Genomic DNA, 9,759 nt, shown 5'->3' with positions numbered 1-9,759 from the left:
TTGTATACTTTGTAATATATGCAGAAATATAAAGAAACTACAAAAAACGCATCCATTTTCCTTTCGACGTGTTGCAAAACATGTAGCGTAAGCTAAATCACGTGTCCCACCTCTTTATGCGTTCCAAGCCTCTCTTTCGCTTGCTACACCATGCACTAAAAATTCTCCTGTGATTGGATATTTGTTGAATAACAATATAGGAGGAGCCAAGAATATACATGCGCCTTCTTCGTACGTAAGAAACGTATGTAAGGCTGGCAGGCATGCAGTGACCCAGTGGCCTAATGGATAAGGCATCAGCCTCCGGAGCTGGGGATTGTGGGTTCGAGTCCCATCTGGGTCGCAGAATAGTACATGTTTTGTGCCACCCAATAAATGTTCCTAAGTAAATACATAAAATGATATATTTCTAAATCTCTCAACGTTATAAGTGAATTTCAGTGAACCTACCTTAATACAAGAGGAATTTCTGTGAACCGTAATAATATTTGGTTAATGCTAAATTAACTTGCATCATTATAGTAATCGCCTTTATATGTGAAGAGCACATCTTCCTATTGTAACTTCATTTATAAACCACTTAAACCGAAATTTGGAATATATATTATTTTAAAATTAGTAAAAGTCATCTCACCTGATTTTAATAAACATTGTATTTATTAATTATTAGTAGTAGTAGTAGTAGTGTAGGCTTTTTAAAGCATTTTGGATCGAAATATGTTGTACATGGATTTTATTTAAAGGCAGGAGTTGGTTTCTGACAATTCACCTCTATTTTGTAATTTCTAATCATGTATTTTTTTTATTTTTCTATTATTTTGTTTTATTCGCATTAGGTTTCTCACTTGCTCAGTTTCGCCAGTAGGAGTCAGTATAAACCAGAGCATTTTCTATTGGAAAACCATATCGTTTCTTCTAATATCAATGTGGTTTGAGTTTAGACATACAAAAAAAAATACTGAAACACAAAAAAAACGAAAAAAAACAAACATTCTTTTAGGTTACTAGGTAATTGTAATTCCATTGACGTGTTTCCTAGCAAATCCTCTAGAAGTAGTTCTTTACACACAAAAAGCAAACACACGAAAAACAATATACTATGTTGTTAATTTGGAATTTACAAGGCTCCAGCAAACAATAAAAACAGTTTACAAAAGTAGGTTCATCACTCTTTTTGCGCATGCACAATTTTACTGATTGTTTTCCAAAAGTTTACCAGTCAATAGAACTGCATTTGGTATAAAATACCTGATTTCAAAATACTGTACAGGTGTGTTTAATAAGATTTATCATAATATTACATGTTATACAGTAGTTGTAAGAGTCAGGGCCGCCACTAGAAATTTTGGGGCCCCTGACTTAACCATTGATCAGGCCCCCCCCATTTGACATGTACAATTTTTGACCAAGTGACTAAAACGTATATGCACTTTATTCTTAAGTGTTTATTTAAACTTGGAAATGTTGTAAAGGTAGTAACATACAGACACACTCATACACTGAAACACTCACACACACTCACACATAAGGATTCACATATAGACACACTAGCAGACATGCAAAGAAACACACTCAGCACTTGTTTACATTGACCTGACAAGTAATGAGGTAGACTACAGTTTTGTGAAAAAAGGAGATTTAGAAAACAAAATATGGAGTTCTGGTTATCTTTTTGTAAAGGAAGATGCCAACTAAATGACAACATCATGCAGTGGCTGAAAAGAAGGGCCCTGAACTGTCTAAACAATAATTTAAAGGTTAAATGGTGGATTAGGTGACTTCCAGAAAGGTCTCATTAGTCTCAAAGTCTGTAGAAAGATGTGAATAATCAGTAGTAAGGTAAAATGTCCTAAAAAGGAACAGACAATGGACACACACACACACATACACACACAAACTAAAACTTGCACATACACCCAAGGAAACACAGACAGAGACACCCACAGAAAATACACAGACATACACACACAGAGAGACAACCACATAAAACACAGAAATACATACTGTACATACGCACACCCTCACTGAGACATCCACAGAATACACACACCCTCACAGAGACATCCACAGAAAACATAGACATACATACATACACACACTCACAGAGACATCCACAGAAAACACAGACATACACACCCACCCTCAGAGAGGCATCCAGAGAAAATACACAAAGACAAACATATAAACACCCTAACAGAGACACCCATAGAAAAAGCCCAAAGACATATGCACACACCCTCACAGACATCCACAGAAAATGCACAAAGACATACACACCCACCCTCACAGAGAGACCCACAGAGAAAAAAAATACATAAAAACCAAAGCACAAAGACTTAAAAACAGAAACCCACAGAAACACTCACAGGAGGGAACATTTATACACCTTGCATCCCCTAAATCAACAGTGTGTGTAACATGCATGATAAAAAATGCAGAAATTAAGAGATCACTTTTTAAAGAATCATAATTGTAATTGTGCGAACAAGCGAACAAAAATAATTCTGTGAATTCAAAATTGAACATTAACGATCTGGGTAGATTGCTAGATGAAGAAAAGTACTTTTAAAACTTTGACATATGTTTGTTTGTTTTTTTCCACATTTTCCCTAACCAAACCACCACTTCAAATATAGTGTACAAATGTTTCCATCTGTCAGCTGTACTTATGGATTTTGAAAATGCTGTACTCTATATGGTCTTGGTGGAACCATAAGCTGTGGTACTCATATCCTATCTAAGCTAATTTCATTTATAACTCTTTATTCCATATTCTATATTTTATAAATACACATCATAAACTTAAAGAAATAATGATTTATGATTTGATTTGATAGATTTATTATTTTATTTTATATCTAAATGTATTATCTATGAAGAACATATTTAATGTGTAATTCTTCTTTGACATAGTATATTTTAGTCTAATCATGATTTTATAACTCCACACTCATACCATTAGATCTGGTTAAATGCAGGATTTAGGCTTGTTGGTATGTATTTCAAAATTAAGTCAGCTGTAGTGTAAACTGAACAGTTTTAAGTTAACCTCTCATTTTAAACACTGAGCAATCTTAGTCTGAGAGTATAACATTTTATGCAGATGTAAAAATCTTAGATAAAATGCCTCCTTGCATCTGGAAAGTCCTTGCATAAAGGGGCAGTACACTGGAATGTAATATATATATATATATCTGCCAAAAGGGCACCTACCATTTGTGTATTGAGGAGGAAGCATTTCTGCATGGTTTTAAATATATAATTTCTACAGCATTGTCAAATAATCATAAATACACTGCTGCTAAAAAAAATGTGTTTTTATGGACCCCTGGCCCTACCATACAACTACTACCACACTGAAGTTACAATCCAAAATTGCACAAAGAAATAAAAAACATCTCTGCAAATGAAAGTGATCTGCCGTCTTAGCCAGGCACACACTGTACAAACAAAGTGCCAAGTCTGTCTCACACTGTGCATAGTGGCTTCGTGCACATTCAGAAATCCTCTCAAATGCTAATACTTTACTCCTTGTAATAACATTTCCCATGCTCAATTAGCACTCTGCTGTGTACCCACTGGTGTATACCAAAATTTAAAAAAAAAAAAATTTTTTTTTTTTTTTTTAGTTCTTGCCTCATGGGTCCCCCCTGGCCCATTGGGCCCCTGACAGGAGTCACCCCTGTCACCCCCTGATGGCGGCCCTGGTAAGAGTTTATATAAGCATAATAAAAATATAAAAAACATAATTAGGCAATAAAATGCAGCACTTATATCAATATGTTCCCATGCTATTATAAAGACAAACTTTAGAGGAAGGCCGGACAGTAGGAAAGTCTGGGGGAAAAAGAAGAAAGACTCTAAATATTTTAAAAATAATATCTATCTATCCTCATAATCATTATACAGAGCAGCATGTATATATATCATTACTATTGCTTACTACTGAGTTAGCTTTGGGGTGGGGTCCAACATTTTTTTGCACCAGGGCCCTCTGTTGAAAACCTGGGGTGCACTGTCCCAGTAGTGGTGAAAAAAAAAAAAAGAATTGGTTTGGCCCCCCAGAAGCCCCTTATCTTTAGTGTGGCCCAGGCTACAACTGTGCCTACAAAGCTCTACCTAGCGCAACCTTGTGTACCAGGCAAACTTATGAGCCCTAACTTAGTGCTCTAATATGCATTTAGATACCTGACATTCATAAAAGAAAACAATTGAGTTTTAAAATGTCCCTTTAAATGGACAGTCTAGTCAAAATTAAACTTTCATGATTCAGATAGAACATGTAATATTAAACAACTTTCCAATTTACTTTTATCATCAAATTTGCTTTGTGCTCTCTTGGTATTTTTGGTTGAAAGCTAAACCTAGATAGGCTCTTATGCTAACTTCTAAGCCCTTGAAGCTTGCCTCTTATCTCAGTGCATTTTGACAGTTTTTTGCAGCTAGACAGAACTAGTTCACGTGTGTCATATATATATATATATATATATATATATATATATATATATATATCCCTGAAAGAGGCTAAAAATAATATCATGGAAACAAAACATGAAAAATACCTTAGAGACCAAAGTGACTACGATAATAATAGAATCTATATTTGGAATAAAAAACAAAGGTCACTTAGCTATAGATTCAAAAGGGATAATAGAAACTCAAACAAGGATAAACACACATCTCATGGTCAGGGAAATAAGAAGGGCCAGCAAACGCCTAAAAAGGTAACTTTTTCAGATAGTGAGGTGGAGTCCCAGGATGATTACAACACCGGAGCATCCTCAGGTGATGAAAATATACAGGTCCCCTTAACCCACACAAACAAAACTGGGGATATGGGTTTGACCCCGGCACATACTAATGTGGGTGGCAGAGGAAGAGGGAGGGGAAGACAATCCAGATACCAGGATTTGGATAGGACATCTGAGACTCCTATACCCATAACTGCCACTACTGTGGAAAGGGAAAGGGGAGAGATAGAACAGTTTTTTTCCAGGCCCCCAATAGGACAAGAAGGGGGGGGGGAGAGGTGGAGGCAACTTAAAAACAAGGTCTGCAACAAGGAGGAGACAACAGGGCAGGAAGTACAACTGGCACCAGTTATCAACCTGTCCAGTCATACATTAAGTAAGGCTGAAGAGAGGGTCTTAGGGTTAGGACTTAATTTTGTCCCTACTGATGATTTTGATCTTTTTTCCACGTTATTGGATGTAAACAAATTAATTAGGTCACTTACATTAAAAAAGCATTTAAAAAATTGTTTGTCTGATAATCCCTGTGTTGAACAACTCCCCAAGGTAATGAGAACTAATTTAACATTTGAGGAATGCTGTGATGTAGCAGGTTTAGAGACACTAAAAAGGGAGAGTCACAGTGTGGATAGTGAAATCTCACACACTGGTGACACTGGCCCTAAACTTAGAAATACATCCAAATTCTACCCCATCCAGTCTAGGGGTCCGGTACTGGAAAAGTTACAGAAGAGAGTAGATGAAGATTTGACTAATCTGGCATATACTACTAAACTTGGGATTAAGGGTAATCTTAACAATGAAGAGAAAAAAGCACTCAAAAACTTAAGTGAAAACACAAATCTGGTAGTCAGGGCCGCAGACAAGGGTGGGTCTGTTGTCTTAATGGATAGGACATTCTTTGAAAAGGAGGCCCTTAGGCAATTAAATGACCCCAAACAATACATTATACTAGACTTTGACCCTACAAGCAGATTTCAAAAAGAGCTTTCACACTTGATTGATGATGGGAGGGAAGAGGGCTTTTTGGATAATGGCACTTGTGAATTTTTGTATGCCGTGAATCCCAAGGTCCCTACCTTCAACATTCTGCCAAAGGTACACAAGACCTTGGAGAATGTTGAGGGTAGACCCATCATTAGTGGGATTGACTCCATGTTGGAGCCATTATCCAAGTGGCTTGATTCGATCCTACAACCCCTGGTGGGGGAACTTCTTAGTCACCTTAGAGACACCAAACAACTACTGAAAGAGATAGAAGTAATTCCTTGGAAAGAGGGCTATGGATGGTTATCTGTCAATGTAAAATCTTTATATTCGTCAATCCCACATGGCTCTGGGTTAGAATCCATATCCTTCTTTCTAAGGAGATCCACTGGATACAGTGAAAAATTTATCAAATTTATTCTCAGAGTCACTGAGTTCCTGCTAACTCACAACTTCTTTGTATTTGAACGCGTGTTCTATCTCCAGAGATGTGGCACAGCCATGGTAGCTAAATTTGCTCCCTCTTACGCCAACCTATACATGGGTTGGTGGGAGCTGTGCCACATCTTTGGAGATACAAATACTTATAGGGGTAATATCGTCTATTATCGTCGATATATAGACGACCTGCTGTTTATATGGGATGGTAGTCAGAATGAAGCACAAGAGTTTGTAAGGCACCTAAATGTTAATAATGCAAGCCTACAATTCACCCATGATTTTGGGCATTCTAAAATTAATTTTTTGGATGTCACCCTCCTTGGTGAGGGGACTGACTATATAGGGGTAGAGCTCTACAGAAAACCCATAACCAGGAACACCCTATTACACGCTCATAGCAGTCACCCTAAGCAGGTTTTTAAGTCGGTACTGAAAGGTCAGTTCACTAGGATAAAAAGGAATTGTACCAAAACCAGTGAACATTCCAAACATGAGATGGAACTATGTGAAAAATTCCTTGAGAGGGGGTACCCTAAACAGGACATTATTAGGGCCCGGGATGAAGTAAGGGCCATAGAGAGGGCCAACCTACTCAAAGATAAATCCATAGAAAGTAATGCAAAATCTGAACAACTTACATTTGTGACTCAGTTTAGCAAACAGTATTACCAAATATGTAATATTATACGTAGACATATGTCCCTTTTAAGGTCAGATGATGATCTAACACATATTGCAACACAGAAGTTGAGATTCGCCTTCAAGAGAGGCAAAACTATAGGAAACTATGTGGCACCTACACAACTAAAAATGAGTGAGACCAATACATCCTCTTGGCTTAGCTGCAAAGGAGTCTATAAATGCAGCTTCACAAACTGCATAGGATGTAGTCATGTCAAACTGGGCAATATATTTAGAAGTTCTTACTCCGGTGAGACATTTGCACATAGAGCGCTTTTTAATTGTAGGTCAACATATGCAGTATATCTTCTTAGCTGTGACTCCTGTGACATTCAGTATACAGGACAAACGTCTAGACAAGTAAGAACTAGGATAAGGGAACATATAAATGACATTAAAAGGGGTACACTAACCACCCCCCTGGTGAACCATTTTAAGGTTAAACACAACAAAGATCCAAGGACATTATCATGGACAATTGTTGAAGTTGTTGGTACAAACAACAGGGGAGGTGATAGGGACACCTTGCTTCTTAAAAGGGAGGTGTTTTGGATACACAGGCTGCACACCAGAATGCCAAATGGGCTTAATTCAGAATATGACCTTATTAATTTCTGGTGTTAGCCTGTGTATCTATATATACACAGAAACAATACAATATGTTATATTGGATGATGGTTATATAGTTACAGAGGGTGAACTATAAACAACATAACAAATAATCATCATAAATGTTACAAAAGTTCACTTATACTAAGTCAGTAATCAAGTTCATTTTATGAAGGATCTTATTATTTATTTATGTAAATGTTATTATTATTTTTTCAGTCTTTTACCTACATATATTTGCAGAGTTTTGTTTTCTGAGTCTATGGGACGGTACACATGGATGTGCACGGCTAGGCAGTGGTTGGGGACCAGGATTAGGGGAGATGTCACCAGCAGTAAGTAAAAGCAAGAGGGAGAGTGACATGAGATGAGATACAGATTTGCAGTAGTGAGACTGCTTTTGAGACAAGGTGCAGGGGGGAGAGAGAGTGTTTAGGAATAGGTAAAGTTCATGAGTACAAAAGTAAGGTGTGTTTAAGAGAGATGGGCAAATGAACAGTGCAGGTGAAGAGGGAGAAGGAGTAATTGAATAATGTAGTTTGTTATAGAGAGAAGAGGCAGCAAAAAGGAATAATAAAATATTAAGCATTTTTACAAAAGTGGGAACCAGTTAAACACATAAGCCACTGTATTACAGTAGCAATTGAATAAGGAAACAATAAGGTATTTAAAACATAATATTACAAAAGTACTTGCCTTGTGTCTAGAGTTACAATCCTTGTTCAATTCTTGTATAATTCTATTGTTAATGCCTCACTTATAAAATGTTCACTTAATTCTTGTATAATTCTATTGTTAATGCCTCACTTATAAAATGTTCACTTAATTCTTGTATAATTCTATTGTTAATGCCTCACTTATAAAATGTTCACTTTGAAAATGTGAACATATGCTTATGTAGCAATGCACCCCCTGTGCAATGCACCTCCCAAACTAGTGTGAAATATATGCAGGCAGGGCAGTCAGCTGAGTCCACTACATTTAGTTGATTGCTTAATCAAAGACAATTTGAAAGGCCAATTGGAAAGTTAGTTTCTGGTCTGGTCAGGGTGAGATGTTAAGTAAACAGACAATACAATTTGGAGGAGGTTAAAACTATGGCATAAGACAGCTATACATTTTAGAATAATAGCAAGTATTGATAAGGATTGAGCATCACATTGCAATAAACAAAACATTAGAAGTAAGACGTTGGATAATAGTACAACAGATGTAGGACTAAATTAACAGTCTAAAATCATTTGCTCTATATAAATATACACATACCAAAAGAGATTTACAGGAGAGGAAAAAACACCAGAGTGCAGTGAATAGTTTGCAGAATGACAGGGACTCTATTCACGTACCAAAGAGAGTTACAGGAGAGGAAAAATACCAGAGTGCAGTGAATAGTTTGCAGAATTAAAGGGACTCTATTCATGTACCAAAGAGAGTTACAGGAGAGGAAAAATACCAGAGTGCAGTGAATACTTTGCAGATTGACAAGGAATATATTCACATACCAAAATAGAGTTACAGGAGAGGAGAAACATCAGAGTGCAGTGAATACTTTGCAGATTGACAAGGAATATATTCACATACCAAAATAGAGTTACAGGAGAGGAAAAACACCAGAGTGCAGTGAATACTTTGCAGATTGACAAGGAATATATTCACATACCAAAATAGAGTTACAGGAGAGGAAAACACCAGAGTGCAGTGAATACTTTGCAGATTGACAAGGAATATATTCACATACCAAAATAGAGTTACAGGAGAGGAAAAACACCAGAGTGCAGTGAATATTTTGCAGATTGACAAAGAATATATTCACATACCAAAATAGAGTTACAGGAGAGGAAAAACACCAGAGTGCAGTGAATACTTTGCAGATTGACAAGGAATATATTTACATACCAAAATAGAGTTACAGGAGAGGAAAAACACCATAATGCAGTGAATACTTTGCAGATTGACAAGGAATATATTCACATACCAAAATAGAGTTACAGGAGAGGAAAAACACCAGAGTGCAGTGAATACTTTGCAGATTGACAAGGAATATATTCACATACCTGAATGTAGAAGAGAGAGAGTAGGGTTAGCTTGATGTAGTGTGCATTTCTTCAGCAGATGTCAATAGGCAGCATGTTGTCTTAATAAGCAGCACTGTGGTGAGTACTGAGTATAATTCTTGTATAATTATATTGTTAATGCCTCACTTATAAAATGTTCACTTCAAAAATGTGAACATATGCTATTGTAGCAATGCACCCCCGGTGCAATGTAATCTAGCCATAAAGTAGGGGCT

General features: G+C 36.7%; 1 non-coding gene across 1 annotated transcript; it reads left to right on the top strand.

Moving 5' to 3' along the window:
* The first annotated feature begins 270 nt into the window (after positions 1–270).
* Positions 271–343, top strand: TRNAR-CCG (transfer RNA arginine (anticodon CCG)). The gene has a single exon. It is a non-coding gene; the product is annotated as a tRNA-Arg (tRNA).
* Positions 344–9,759: the final 9,416 nt, after the last annotated feature.

The sequence above is a fragment of the Bombina bombina genome, chromosome 1 (genome assembly GCF_027579735.1).
Source record: "Bombina bombina isolate aBomBom1 chromosome 1, aBomBom1.pri, whole genome shotgun sequence".
NCBI lineage: Eukaryota > Metazoa > Chordata > Amphibia > Anura > Bombinatoridae > Bombina > Bombina bombina.
This window is presented reverse-complemented; position numbering and strand designations above follow the sequence as displayed.